Source organism: Mustela lutreola, chromosome 10 (genome assembly GCF_030435805.1).
Source record: "Mustela lutreola isolate mMusLut2 chromosome 10, mMusLut2.pri, whole genome shotgun sequence".
NCBI lineage: Eukaryota > Metazoa > Chordata > Mammalia > Carnivora > Mustelidae > Mustela > Mustela lutreola.
This window is the reverse complement of record NC_081299.1, coordinates 98097925-98113701: the sequence shown is the minus strand read 5'-3', so window position 1 is coordinate 98113701 and position 15777 is coordinate 98097925. Positions and strand designations below refer to the sequence as shown.

At 40.5% G+C, this 15777-nt stretch overlaps 1 protein-coding gene across 1 annotated transcript in view; it reads left to right on the top strand.

Moving 5' to 3' along the window:
- Window positions 1-471: 471 nt before the first annotated feature.
- Window positions 472-15777, top strand: part of DENND2C (DENN domain containing 2C) — an 82666-nt gene continuing 67360 nt past the window's right edge. The window contains exon 1 of the mRNA XM_059136808.1: window positions 472-591. The gene's annotated coding sequence lies outside the window, so the exon portion shown is untranslated. The remainder of the gene's footprint in view (window positions 592-15777) is intronic.

The window sequence follows — 15777 nt, the reverse complement described above, 5'->3', positions numbered from 1 at the left end:
TAGGCACTGGGAGTATCAAAGGCACCCTGCTCTGGGACTTCAAACCTCAGGTGTTCGGAGCGTTATTTGCATCTGTCTACGTTTCAAGTTGGCACCGGACTGCAAATGCAGTGGCAAGAGAGAATTTCATGCTTTCCTTGAGGGAGATGCCATCTGGATTCCTCGCTTAAACTAGGAAGAGTCAACCTTCATGTAAAATTCAGGCCCATCACCGTGGGGCCAGTAGGACCGCAGGCACGGCAACTGCAATGGGACTTCGGCTACAGGCCTTGGCCGGAATCCGGGCCACCAACTTCTGGGGCAACGTTCTAGCCCAGAGGCTGACTCCCAACAGGAGCTATTCCCTTCTCGACGGTTTTCGGGCGGTGCCGGGGGCGGGCCCTAGCGTGAAGGGTGGGAAGAGGAGCCAATAAGAACCGAGATTTGCCGGGCGGGGGTGGGGCCGCTGCCGGCCGGGGGCGGGGCCTTCGTAGGGCCTGCGGGGGCGGGACGGAGCCAACCCGGAGTGAGAGCGCCGAGACCTGGCGCGTCCGCGGAGAGCCGGACAGCTTCGCAGCCCGGCTGCGGGGGCGGCGTGGAGACCCAGGGCAGGTAGGCCCGGGGCGATCCGGGGCGGGCTGGGAGGAGGGGGCCTCGGTTCCTCGTGGCAGTGGACGTCGCATGCTGGGCGTCCGAAGCCCGGCTGGCAGTGCGGGAGCGGGCCAGCGGAGGTGTCGGCTCCGCAGTCTGAGCTCCTCCCTGGCCCCGAGGGACGCGCGAGTTGTCGGGACCCTGCGCCCCGCGACGCGACGATGAGCCCTGGGGGCCCAGCTCGTAGGCCGGGCGGCTGTGGAGGGGGCGGGCGGGGCATGTCCCCGCCACTCACCTCGGGGACCGGGAGCGTTGGGCGCTGGGCAGTCTTAGGGCAGGGAGAGGGAGCGCCCCGTCGCGGAGGAAGCGCGGGGCTGTCGCCCTCGGGGGCTGGCCAGGGAGCTTGAACGTCGACAGGCTCAGAAGATGGGACTTTTAAACGTTCTTGCTTTTTGTGTGTTTTGATTCATAACAGAATCTAATGAGCACAGCATTGAAAGTTGTCCAGTAGGATTTTGATGTTAAAATTGGACAACGCAACATCTAAGAACTTTTGAGTAAGAGTATAGCAGATGATGATTAGATAATGAGTCAAGGGCTGGAGTCTCGGCCAGGACCCACGGAACACATGTGATACCTCGGTCAAATCGACTTTTCTGGGCCTCTGTTTCCTTAGCTGTAAATCTGGGATGTTCATGCTTAGGGGTAGTCTGAAGGTCAAAGGAGATGAGTGAGAGTAGTCTGTAAATGTTAGGTATTGTAATTTGTGCACCAGCGTTAAGCATATTCTGTAAAGCAACTACTAAATGCCGGGCACATAGTAGGCACTCTGTAAGCCTTTACCCCGAAGCTAGTGATTCACCTCCAGTGTTTTAGATAAAGTCCTAAATCTCTGTTTACTTAGTAAATAAATTGTTTAAGTTCCCCCCACCCCAACAAAATCAGTATTGTTTGAAGTGTGGTCCACTTTTTTAACTGATCAATAAATTTTTCTAGAATAGAACATATTATCTACATATTGTTACTGCATTATTTATCATGAAGTTCAGTACCAATCAAATAATGCAATTTTTGCTTTAAGTAAATAGAGTTTAAGTTACCTGGTAAAGTAAGCTGGGAGTATTGCTTCAGATCTAGACTTTCATCTGCTTTTAGTAAAAACTTAGTAAATTTTTAGACCTTCAAAACAAAATTAATATGTAGCTGTATTTTTTTGTACGACCTTTATTATAGACATGTGCATTCTTTTCTATTGGTATATGAATGTATGTGGGGTTTTAGAGGGAGAATGGAAATAAAAAAGAATAGCAGTTTGTAACCAGCAGACTTTTTTACTGGGGATACTTGTAGGCGTGTTCTGAAGTAGTTTCCCAGGCAGAAACCAGGAAATGTAGTAATTGTGTCTCTTGGCCTTTCGTTGTTGTTGTTGTTGTTGTTTTTAATATTAACTGTGGCAATAGATTTTTTAAAATACAGATATAAAGGAAGAATGTTAGTTGTTTTGATGTGAAAAGAGAGTTTTCTAAACCTGGAAATTGAGTTTTGTTTTTTTTTTTTTTTAAGATTTTATTTATTTATTTGACAGAGATCACAAGTAGGCGGAGAGAAAGAGGAAGGGAAGCAGGCTCCCTGCTGAGCAGAGAGCCCAATGCAGGCCTCAATCCCAGGACCCTGCAATCATGATCTTAGCCAAAGGCAGAGGCCCTAATCCACTAAGCCACCCAGGTGCCCCTGGAAATTGTATTTTAAATGATCTGTCTTATACACAAGAATTTTAGACCACTGGATACTAAGAGCAAGTTAAATGGAGTAGAGGTAAAGTTTCTAATGAATACAATTTTTGTATTGCTTTAAAAGTTTTTTTTTTAAAGATTTTATTTTATTTATTTGACAGAGATCACAAGTAGGCAGAGAAGCAGGCAGAGAGAGAGAAGCAAGCTCTCTGCTGAGCAGAGAGCCCAACGTGGGGCTCGATCCCAGGACCCTGGGATCATGACCTGAGTTGAAGGTAGAGGCTTTAACCCACTGAGCCACCCAGGTGCCCCAAAAGTTTTTTTTTTTTAAGATTTTATTTATTTATTTGACAGAGATCACAAGTAGGCAGAGAAGCAGGCAGAGAGAGGGGAAGGGAAGCAGGTCCCCTGCTGAGCAGAGAGCCTGATGTGGGACTCGATCCGAGGACCCTGAGATCAGGACCAGAGCCGAAGGCAGTGGCCCAACCCACTGAGCCACCCAGGCACCCTTGCTTTAAAAGTTTTACGTTTAAGCAGTTCAGTGGAAGATAGGTGTTTTGAAAATACTTAAAGTATTATTTTAAATACGTACTCTATGTATAAATTTTGCTATAACTTATAGTTTGTTCCTCTTGGAGGTCTGAAGCCTTACAGTCACATTATTTATTGAGCACCTATTATATTTCATGGCACAGTTTTAGTACTTCCATCGAATTTGTGTATGAGTAGAATACAATTCCTTCCTTCTGGGAGGTTAACACTACCGAGTTGGCTAAAATAAGTAGCAAGAAAACTGTTTTTAAAACTGGTCATAACATCAGTCAGCATTTATTGGGACCTCTTCTCAACCAGGCAGTGTTCCAAATTTTTTACGTGCACGAGTTTATTGAATCCTTACCACAGCACCATGAGGGTTGTCGTTATTTCTGGGTCCTCATTAAGAGATACAGAGGTGGAATAATCCCCTATGAAAGAGCCTAGGCAGGAAGGCTAGCATGCAGACCAGGCAAACTCCAAAAATCCTAATCCTAACTTTTGCATTGTATGGAGTTTCATATTCTGTGAGTGAAATACCGATAAAACCCAAGGTGTGTTTAGGAGAGTTCTGTAAAGAACTTCTTCAAAAAGAAGGAAAGAAAGAGACATAAAGAAAAAGAAACTGCTATTGCAAGATGTGGATGGAGGTTTGTCCAAGCTACAATTTAATTATACTTTGTATATAAGAGCACCCCCCCCCCCATGAATGATGGGATTCTTCTTGTTTCTAAACTCTCCATCGCTCAGTTACTGCAATTATGGCATTATCTTCATAATAGAAGAGGTGGTTATTTTTCCATAAGAAGTTTAAAATGTCTGTTCTCAGACGGTAAGTTAAATGTTAGCTTTAAGAAAAGAAAATGCTCTCCTGGTGGCAAGAAGCTAATGACCAGACATGTAAATAAGTCCCTACAATTTCAGTGTGATAAGAGTTGTAACAGAGATAGAGATAGAATTCAGCGGGGACAATGATGAGGGGAAGAAGGAAGATTAGAGAGAAGATATCATATTTGAATCTGGCTTTGAGAAAAGGATAGGAGTTAACTGAGTTGGGGAAGGAAACAGAAGATGTGGATGAAAACAGAAATATTACGTGAAAGTATATGGTATTTGTGAGGAATATGTTGTAGTTTATTGACTAAAGGTCAGAGTGTGGGCCCCTCAGTAGCTCAGTTGGTTAAATGTCTGCCCTTGGCCCAGGTCATGATCCCAGGCTCCTGGGATCCAGTCCCATGTTGGGTTCCCTGCTCAGGAGGGAGTCTGCTTCTCTCTCTCTCTCTCTCTCTCTACCCCACCCCCCACTCCTGCTCTCTCACTCTGTCTCTCTCTCTCTCTCTCAAAAATTAACCAGTCAATTAATTTTTAAAAATCTTAATGTCTATTTAAAAAGAAATAAAGGTTAGAGTGTATGGAGATAAGAGGCTGGGCTAAAGGGGATGGTGCTTGGAAATAAACTGGCAAAAGAACATTTCTGAACTTGACTGCTAACCAGGTTAGGATCACTGAAATTGCTAGAAATGAGGTAAGCATGGGGTTTCAGTGCCTCTCATTTGGAATAATGAAGGTTTATCCAGTTTGGCAAAATTGTTCACTATAGAATGTGGTATTAAAGGTAGTTTTAATACTTTGAAATGCATGATGTGTTACAGAAGAACGTATGGAGGTAGGTAAGTAAAAAGTTATGACTCAGAAAGAGAAAAAAGAAGTCTGCTGGTGCCACACAGTAAAGAGCTTGTGGATCATGCTAGAACTTTGGACTCAATTCTAAAGACAATGGAGAGCCAGTGGGGGATTTTAGGTAGTGAAGACAGATAACGTAGCCGCATGGGACAGAGGCTCAATTGGACGGAGAGAGGTAAAACGTAGAGAGATAAGTTAGAAGGCTAACAGTATTGAAATAGTCCAGATAAGAGAGGGTAAGGGCCTGGAGTGGGAAAAACGTAACAGAAGTGAAGAGGAGAGGACAGGATAATGAAGATGTAGAATTTACAGGGCTTAAAACGTGATTGGCTTTGAAGGTGAACAGAAAAGTAAATGACTTCATTTTTTAGCTTGGGAAACTGGATAGAGGAGCTTGTTCTGTTGTTGGTGGTTTTCGTTTTTTGTTTTCTTTCTTTCTTTTTTTTTAATGTGGGAGGAAGAGCATTGTTTCATTTAGAGCATGTTGAGTTTGAAGTGTCTTGGACACTTCAGGTGGAGTTGCCAGAGGAGGGTCCAGAGCCACCAGTCTCAGGAGGGAGGCTGAGATTGGTGATTCAGATTGCAGAGTTAGCAAGTAAGTGGTAATTGAAGGCTTAAGAGCAGACGGAATTGCTCAGGAAGAGCATATGGAACTAGAAGAGAAGAGGGCCGGGGATAAATGGTTTGCTTTGTATGAGTGGAAGGGATTACTGATTGATTGATTGATTGATGCTAATTTTGTCTTATAACTTGTGATTATAAATCAATAAGATGGGCTTTAACTGAAGGTTAAGCAACTTTTACAACCCAGTGAATCCTGTTCTTTTAAACTTTTTTTGAGGGTGGGGGTGCCTGGCTGGTTCAGTTGGTGGAGCACGCAACTCTTAATCTCAGGGTTGTGAGTTCAGGCCCCATGTTGGGTGTAGAAATTACTTCAAAATAAATTATAAAAATAAATAAAAAGTGAATAAAATAAAATTTTATTTGGGAGTCACTCATTTGTTCCAAAAGTATATTGCCCGAAATACTATTGGAGTTCCTCTTTGTAAAAAAAAAAAAAAAAAAAAACTTTATAGCATATTCCCAGCCACACAAGAAAGTAGATCTTCTAGTTTTATTTTTTTTCCTCCTCTGTACTTAATTTTTTTGTTGTTGGACTCAGGACTGAGATCAAGACCTGAGCTGAGATGAAGGGTCCGACACTAAACTGACTGAGCTGTCAGGTGTCCCCCACCTCTGTACTTTCAATTTCCATGCATATACAGCCTATTTATCTTGAATCAGAGCTATGAAAACAAATTACTATACCCTCACATGATTGGTAGTCAGAGAATGCTTTTTTCCAGAAGAGATCTTCGCTTCTGGTAAATATATAGATTATTAATACATGTTTGTTGGTTGATTCATCTTGATAACCAGTCTTACTCAACTTTGTCTCCAGGTGGCTTAACCATCTCCAGAATTCATACTCATAATCAAAGAGTGAAGGTTTGCCACCATTGAGAAGAGTCAAAAGAATATGTTATAGCTATGAAAGCATTTTCAAAAATGGACTTTCAAAAATGTTTTCCTGATTTGTAGTATTATTCAAATAAATGTATGGTCTCCTAAGGCAGGGAGTGCAAACGTTCTGTAAAGGGCTAGCAAGTAAATATTTTAGACTCTGTGGACCATCAATCTCTATCAGCCCTCAGTCCTGCCAGAAGAGCCTTGTCATACTTCAGTGAAAGAGCATGGGCTGTGTTCCAGTTAAAGTTTATTTGTGTACACTGAAATTTGAATTTCATATTATTTTCACATGTCACAGAATATTATACTTTTTGATTATTTTCTCAACCATTTAAAAAATAAAAACCAGTCTGCTCAGGGGCTATATAAAAACAGGTGGTGGGCCACATTTGGTTGATTCTATCATATGGGATGTTTTTTGAAGTACTTAGATCTGTAAGTTTAGTTTAAAAAAAAAGTTCCTGGGGCATGTGGGTGGCTCAGTTGGTTAAGCTGCTGCCTTTGGCTCAGGTCATGATCCCAGAGTCCTGGGATCAAGTCCCATATCAGGGTTCTTGCTCAGCAGGGAGCCTGCTTCTCGCTCTGCCTCTGCCTGCCACTCTGCCTGCTTGTGTTCTCTCTCTCAATGAAAAATAAATAAATAAATAAATATGAAAAATTTTAAAAAGTTCTTTACTACATCTGAGACTAATGATGTACTATATGTTGGCTAACTAAATTTAAATAAAAGTAAAAATAAAAGTTCTTCGAAGTTGTACCTCCTGCTAAAAACGTATGAAAATTTTCAAATTCATCCTCCCATTTCTCATATAAAATAGGTGGAAAATACTCCCTTTATTGTTTTGGAAACTGAGAAATAGATTAACTTGTACAATGTCAGGATCAAAAATATGTTTGAGGTTAGGGAGAGGGTGGTCGAGCTATGGACATTGGGGAGGGTATATGCTATGGTGAGTGCTGTGACTTGTGTAAGCCTGATGATTCACAGACCTGTACCCCTGGGGCTAATAATACAATATATGTTAATAAAAATAATTAATAAAAAATGTTTGGCAGTGATCTGTTTGCCTCAGTGAAAGTGGGGACATTGAAAACTAAGTGAAAAAAAAAGACTAAAACTTGAAGGAGTGTCCTGCACTGGTTCCCAGAGGATTAGACAGGATGGAATCTTTTTTGTCTTTTTCCTCTCTGACTTCAATGAGTAATTTTTATCCTAAGGAAAAGAAAACATGAAGTTTTTCTTCACTTTATCGGCATTATAGGAGGTTGTAAGATTGAAGGATTAAGTAACTGTTGGTGATACAAGAGAAGGAAATGGAAAGGACTGACTTCACATCTGGCTCTTCCAGATGTTTCTCTTGTACCCCCTGTTTTTGAGAAGGAAATTCAATATTTTTTTCCTTAGAAGTCTTAGACTCCTGAGTAGTAGCCTGAAAGTAGACTTTTTAGCATTCAGTTTAGGCAATATTAAGCCACTTATATTAGTTAAAGGTTATTATTTATGCTTTTTTTTTAAAGTTAGATTTCTGACTTTCAAGGTTTTTATCACAGTGATAAATGTTTACAACAGAGAACATGGAAGAAAACTACTAGTCTTCCTTCAAAGTTTAAATTGATAGAAATGGCATATGTATGGGGTTTTTTGCATGGATATTAAAATTAAGAGAGATGGATGAGTGTGTGTTATTCTTACAGCAACTTAAAAGAGATGTGGTTTGTTGTTGTTTTTGTCTTTCTTTTTTCCACTGGAGTGAAAAAAACAAAAATCTCCAGCTATCTAAGATATGTTTGAATTGGTTACTTGGCAATATGAAGCATAATTTTATATTTAAATATTTATCTGTATTCTTTGATACTCTATAGAGCCTATTGAAGCCAGTGATAATAGGACCTGCTGGGAGGAAAGGCCACAGCCTGCTCTGCAACAGTGTTGACTGCAAACTCCCCTTTTCCTGGCCCCTACCTCCATGGTAAGGGCTAGCAAGGAACAAAAGAGCAACATTATGTGAATTAAAGTGATGGTCCATTTGCACAGGATCACGATGCAGTGGTTATCATTGCATAGTTCAATCCAATTAGCATAATTCAAGGTCAGGCAAAATGTCGCAAAATCGTCTTGGCTGTGTGTGAAAGTGGTGACCTGCTGTCTAATCAAGAGAGAGAGAGTGCACGAGCAGGGCAGAAGGGCAGAGGAAGGAGAAGCGGGCTCCCTGCTCCCAGGCTTGATTCCAGGACCTCGGGGTCATGACCTGACTCCAAGGCAGACGTTTAATGGAATGAGCCACCCAGGTGCCCCTAATAATTGTAATTTAAAAGTAAATTAGATCAGTTTGCCTGTAAAATTTATTGTTTAGCTATTAGAAGAAAGCATGAAGTAAGGATCCAGAAACATGTTCAATAGCTGCATTTGGAAGTATAAAAATGTTGAGAAAATAGTGAATTGAGAAAGAGCCTAAGACTTTTAATGAAGATTATTTAAAATACAGGTTTATCAAATGTGCAAAACCTGACTATAATGACAGGTTTTTGTATTAATGTCTTTGTATTTGTATTAATGTTGCAGATGAGAGCTAAAACTCTTTAAAAAGACTTTTAGAAACACAGTATACTGGGTTTTTCAGTAAGCCTTTTCAAATATTTTCAAAGACAAAAAAAGTAAAATTATCTCAGGTTCCTTTTTATTCAAGGACCATTCCTGGTAAAGATTCATTGTTGTTTTAATTTCAAAACAGAAATGGCTACATGCCTCTTGGGAAAAAATATTCATCTAGAATGCATGGATGGGGGGCCCCTGGGTGGCTCAGTTGGTTAGGTGCCTGCCTTCAGCTCAGTCATGATCTCAGGGTCCTGGGATCGAGTCCCTGCTCAGCAGAGAGCCCGCTTCTCCCTTTTTTGTCTGCCCCTCCCCACCCCATGCTCACGCTCTCTGTCTCAATAAATAAAACACTAAAAAAGTAGAATGCATGGATGTTATGTTTATGACTTTTTGATGATAAATCAGCTGAAAATTATAATTTCATCTCTTAGTGATGACATACCTCATTCCATACCATTATGGGATGTTTTATTAATGCTGATAAGGTGGCTGTAGTCTGGTACAGATATCACAGTCCAAAGTGATGGGATCACTGATATTATAAGTTGTACCATGCTTTTAATTTGCCAAGAAAATGGATTTTTGTGGTTTAGTTCTTCATTTACTGTGAAGAATGATTATATGACATTGCTTATATTTTGTATTAAGACCAGAGACTTTCCATTGCAAAGTAGAAAGAATGTAGTACTACTTTTGCCATTCACACCAACTTATTGTTTCAACTAGGATTTTCCACCCTGACCCAATTTAAAACAAAAGAATAAAAGACTCTATAGTGAACCTGATAAGTACGTAGCATTGTCTTTGTGTTTTTCAGAACTGGAATTAATTTATGAACAAGAAAGGTCACCTATTGCATTACACTGAATCTCTTCTCATTTTAATTTTTATATTGTTTATTTTAGAATTTTAAGTATATTTGCATCATGGGAACATAATATTTGATGTTAACTTTATGTTTTATCATATGTAGTAAGGGTAATTATTTTGTGCAACTTCTGTTTCAGATGTGTGTATTTTGACAACAAATGTATTTCTTGCCATGGGTTTGGTTAGGACAGTTCATGAAACACTGGCCTGTAGTGCAAGAGGAGGGACTTGACTCGCTGGGCAGTCCTCACTCACTAAGCCGGCTCAAGAATCTTGGTGATGGTGTGGGCATGTTTTATAAAACCAGACCAATGTATACTTCTGCTGTTCCTGCCCTTTGATGATCCCTTTTTGTCTTTCCATTCCTCCCCAGAAAAATTATGATTGCCCGCTCTATCCCCTCCTCTGTGGATATTACATGTTCCTACTTTCCTTGTGTTTTTTGATTCCCTCAAGCCCAGTTTCTCCCCACAAACAGGCCTCTCCTTCACCCAGTGCCTGAGACTTCAGTTTTGCCCTCATCATATCACCAGCTTGCTTTCTCCACTGATCTTCCATTATGCACCCCAAGAAGCAAGGCATACCCCTGAGTGGAGTGAATCACTAGTTTTCCTGTTTCTGGCCCCAGCTTATTTTGTTCATTCTTGTGCCCAGCTTTACAGGGAGGTGAAGAATCAGATAAGCCGGACCCTCTAGGAATCATGCCATCCAACTCCAATCAGCTATCCAGCCACTTATCTCTGAACTGTGCATCTTGTTGAGTAGCTTGAGTAGCTCTTCAAGATTTTAACCTCAAGTAGCCAGGTCTTTTCTCTAAAATAGTCAGGCATTTTCTTTTCATAGATTGAGACCTAGTACACCATGAGCAAGCTTCACTGACTTGGTGTGAGAAACTTTTCATGACTTGGTCTGAGTCTTCATTATACACACCTTCTCGTGTTTCTCCCACTTCTGTGAGAGCTGCCATCCTTCTTGGACTCCTAAGCTTTTTTCTTCCATAAGACTTAACTTTCCCCAAACCGTTTTCCATGTATTTATCCTTCTTTTTTTTTTTTTTTGGCCACAATTTTTAAAGATGTATAGGTTTTTTTCCCAGCTTTAAAACATTGTGTTTGAAATGACTTGCCCCTTGTGTTTTTATTCGTCTCACTGGCTTTACGATAGCTGTTGTGTTCATCACTGCTCCATTTGCTCACTGATTGTCATCTAGCTGTCCTTTTGACACCATTCATTAATGCCCTCTCATCAAGAATGAGGACCCCTCTCAGTCTTCAGGCTCCCTACTCCTAAGATACTGATGTGCCTCTTCCTTTTCTTTCTAGGACATTTTCCCTCCCATAATCACCTGTGATCCACATTATCCTGATCCTGTCAGCCCTCACTAGTCTTTTGGCCACTCATTGCCTGATTTTGTCATTTCTGCTCGTTTACAGATCCTAATCATGTTTCCTGTTCTTAAAGGTTTAGTTCCTGACTCTGCTTTTTTAAAAACTCTCTGCTTAGGGAACCTGTAGATTCTTGCTTCTTTTTTCTGCACCGAGCCTATCTTAAAACCTCCCCTGCGCTGGGGTTTTCCCTCTCTCACTTGACTCTTACCAGATAATCTCACCTGTTACTTCAGAGGGGAGACGGCAGCCTTCAGGGTGAGGGAAGTTCATCCGTGCACGGCCCTTCCACCTTCTATAAGTACACCTGCGTCCTTACTTTCTTTCCTCATTCCCTTCTGTCCCAGTGGGAGAGCTGTCCCTCTTCCTGTCAGCTGCTAACCCCTGCAGCTCCAGGTGGGTGCCACACCATCTCTCCCTTTAGGGGTTTGCTCTCAGACCTTTGTTTCTTCTCTACTGACTCCTTTCCACCAGTGTTTAAATAATCTTAGTTCTTTTCTATTTAAAAAAAAAAAAAAGGCTTTACTGAAACCTGTGTTCCTGGTTAGCTACTACTCTGTTGTCCACTTGCCTGCCTGGATGAGCTCCTTGAAGGATTGTCTCCAGTTGCTGGTTCCATTCTTTTTGTCCTATTTGCCTGTCAGTTCACTGTGACCTCCCTTTAGCTTCCTCCATGCCACCGAACCTGCTCTTGCCTAGGTCCTAATGGCTAATACACATTCAGGTCTTTATCGGATCTCACCTTTGTTTTTTAAACTTTTTTTTTAAACTTGTTTTATTTATTTATTTATCTCAGAACACCCCAGGGCAAACCTGAGTGGAGGGGGGTGGGGGGATGGGTAGAGGGAAAGGGAGAGAGAAACACCTTAAGCTGACTCCCAGCTGAGTGCGGAGCCTGATACAGGGCCTTGATCCCAGGACTCTGCGATCGTGACCTGAGCCAAAACCAAGAGTCAGATGCTCAAACAACTGAGCCACCCAGGCATCCTTACCTTAGTTGACCTTCTGGTGGTGTATCTGTTGACCATTCTTTTCTGTTTGGAAGATTCTCTTCCTTTGGCTTCCATAATTCCACACACTCTTGGCATTTTCTCCCATCTTTTATCTAAATTTATGACAGAAATTACCATCTATGATAGAAAAGAACTGACCTAGAATGTCCCCAAACTGACCTGTTTCGGGTTAGTACTGTTTTTGGAATTTATAATGCTTCATTCCAGCAGAGTATGATCACCTGTAAAAAAAAAAATCATTTGAAGAAATAAAATATGATTCTGTGGTAATAAAGGATGTGTGGCATGGTATGGTAAGAAATAAATGAGTGTAAAGTTTACATGGAAACCACAGCGAGATGCCACTGCATAACAGAATGGCTAAAATGTAACAGACTAACAGTGTAAGTGCTGGTGAGGCTGAGGAGTGACCAGAACTAATAGACTGCTGGGGAGAGTGTAAATTGTAAGTTGTGTAAGTTGGTACAAATCCTTCTGAAAAGCCTTTGGCAGCGTCTATTAAAGTGAAGCATCTGTGTATCCTATAACCCAGCAATTCTACTCCTAGTTAATACCCAAGAGAAATAAGTAATTGTGTATATTAAAGACACGTAGAGGAATATTTATAAGAGCTTTCCTCATAATAGTCAAAACCTGGAACAAATGTGTGTATCTGTCAAAAGGAGAATGGATTCGGGGCGCCTGGGTGGCTCAGTGGGTTAAAGCCTCTGCCTTTGGCTCAGGTCATGATCCCAGGGTCCCGGATCAAGACCCGTATTGGGCTCTCTGTTCAGTGGGGAGCCTGCTTCCTCCCTTCTCTCTCTGCCTGCCTCTCTGTGTACTTGTGATCTCTGTCTATCATATAAATAAATAAAATCTTAAAAAAAAAACAAAAACAAAAGGAGAATGGATTAATAAATGCTGCTGTTTCCATTGGATGGAATAATACTCAGCAATGAAAAAGGGAAAACTACTGCTATATACAACAACATGAATGAATCATACAGACATTATTTTGCATGAAAAAAAACATATACAGAATACTACGCCTGTGGGGCACCTGGGGGGCTCAGTTGGTTAAGCGTCTGCCTTCAGCTCAAGTCATGATCCCAGGGTCCTGGAATCGAGTCCCACATCGGGCTCCCTGTTTGGTGGCAAGTCTGCTTCTCCCTTTCCCGCTTCCCTTCCCCACTGCCTGTTCTTTCTCTCTCTTTCTCAAATAAATATTAAAAAATTTAAAAAGGAATAATACTATTGTATAAATTATGTTAAAATGAATTCAAGAAAGGCAAAAACAAGAGAAATACTTGTACTGTTGTTCTGTTTGTCCGGTATGCCTCTTAGTTCTGTTCTTCTGGTAGATACTTTCTCATCTGTCAAATCCCATTTAATAATAAACTTCCCGTACTTATATATAAATTTCCTGTGAGCGTGTTTGTATTTTATTTTCATGTATTAATTTTCTAATGGGACGTAATATGAAATGAAAGGTACATAGTCTGATGATGTTCTCTGCCACTCAGCTATGTGACTCTACACCTCTGTTTTCTGTCTACAAATGAGGACAGAAGTAACCTGCCTGCAGCAGAGATTTTTTGCTTACTTTAATATGCATTCTCCAAAGAAACAGAAATCAGTTTTTTGCTGGGCACATTGCAGGATGAAAAGATGAATGATTATATTCCAGCCTCCATTCATACAGTACATGTGACTTAAGTCCTGGTCAGTGGGCCATAAGCAAAAGTGTTACATGGAACTTCCAGGAATGAGGCTTTAATAGAGCTCCCTTTTTTCCTTTTTATTTCCTGGAATGTGGATATAATAGTTGGAGCTCTGACAGCTAGTTTGAGCCTGAAGTGATCATGACAACAGGAGCTATATGATAAGGATGGTGTAGCAGAAACACTGGAGCCTGAGGACCTGGGGGCACCTTGGGCTGCCTGCTCTCTCTTAAGTGGCAGAGAAAGAGACATCTCTTTGTTTAACAAACATTGGTTAAGCCACTGCTCTTTTCAGTTTTTAAGTAATCTGTAAACAAACTTAATCCTAACTGATCTACTACCGCAGAGAGGTGCTCCGAAAATTAACTGAGATAACGTGACTGAAGTGATTGGCACATAATAGTTACTTAATAAGGCTCAATACTGGGGCGCCTGAATGGCTCAGTGGGTTAAAGCCTCTGCCTTCAACCCAGGTCATGTTCCCCGAGGTCCTGGGATCGAGCCCCACATCGAGCTCTCTGCTCAGTGGGGAGCCTACTTCTCCCTCTCTCTCTGCCTGCATCTCTGCCTACATGTGATCTCTGTCTGTCAAATGAATAAATAAAATCTTTAAAAAAAAATATGGCTCAACTACTGTTACTGCTATTGTAATTCCCAAATGCCTTTATATGAAGTGGGTGCTCAGGACATATTTGATGAATCTTCTAAAAAGTAAGTTACCTTTATGGGTAACAAATGCTATACAAGTGATTTATGTTTATTTTTATTTAAAAATTAGAAAATACAAGTGTTCCTGGGTGTCTCAGTCAGTTAAGCATCTGCCTTCAGCTGAGGTCATGATCCCAGGGTCCTGAGATCAAGCCCTGTGTCTGGCTTCTTGCTCAGTGGGGAGTCTGCTTCTTCTGCCTCTGCCTGCCACTCCCCCTGCTTGTGCTCTCTCTCTTTCTTTCAATTAAATAAATCTTTAAAATAAAATAAAATATAGAGTACCGGGTGTCTCGGTTGTTAAGCATATGCTTTTGACTCAGGTCATGATCCCAGGGTCCTGGGATCAAGCCCTGTATCAGGCTCCCTGCTTGGTGGAAAGCCTGCTTCTCCCTCTCCCACTCCCCCTGCTTGTATTCCTTCTCTCATTGTGTCTCTCTCTCTGTCAAATAAATAAATAAAATCTTTAAAAAAGTAAAACAATAAAAATTAGAAAATACAGATTAACTAAAAGAAAACTCAACCATAGTTCTATTATTAGAGATAATCACTGTCAATGTTTCAGTATATATTTACTTTTAAATTTTATTTATTCATCTAGATTTTTGAATTAATTCTTATAATATTTTTCTTTTTCTTAATAGATTTTGAACATGGTATAACTTATTAGTATTTCAGTGTATGAATTTACTGTAATACTGTGCATTTAATGATAGTCCCCTGTTGGAAATTTATTTTCAGCTTTACAGTAATCTAAATTTACTCTTGGGGTGCCTGGCTGGCTCATTTAGGAGAGCATCTGACTCGATCTTGGAGTCATGAGTTCAAGCCCCACACTGGGTATAGCGTTTACTAAGAAAGAAAAAAGAAAAAAGGAAAACCTTAAAAAAATAAAAAAGCCTACTCTTGTGTACATATTCGTGAATTTATCCAATTACACCCCTAGGATAACTTATTGGAAGTGCTATTTCTGCAATATCTGTGTATTCATTTTTTTTAAATTAAGATTTTATTTAATATAGAAAAATATAAAGGATACAACTTAAAAGATCCATTATTCTACCACCTGAATAGATCCTGTTTTAATATTAAAAACAATAAAAAATATATAACCATGGTTAAAAAAAAAAAAAAAGATTCAAGCCTTGTAAAAAGTTATAAAATAAAGAGTAAAAAAAACTTGTTCCAAGGCCTTATCACTGGTCCCATCACTGGTGATTTCTTGCTTATCCAGCACAATCCAACACACAGTGTCCATAAAATTTAATCTTATAGAATATTGAGTCATGTTACTACAAAGACTATAAAAATTTTCTTTTTTTTTTTTTTTTTTTTTTTTTTAAAGATTTTTTTTATTTATTTATTTGACAGAGAGAGATCACAAGTAGGCAGAGAGGCAGGCAGAGAGAGAGAGGAGGAAACAGGCTCCCTGCTGAGCAGAGAGCCCGATGTGGGACTCGATCCCAGGACCCTGAGATC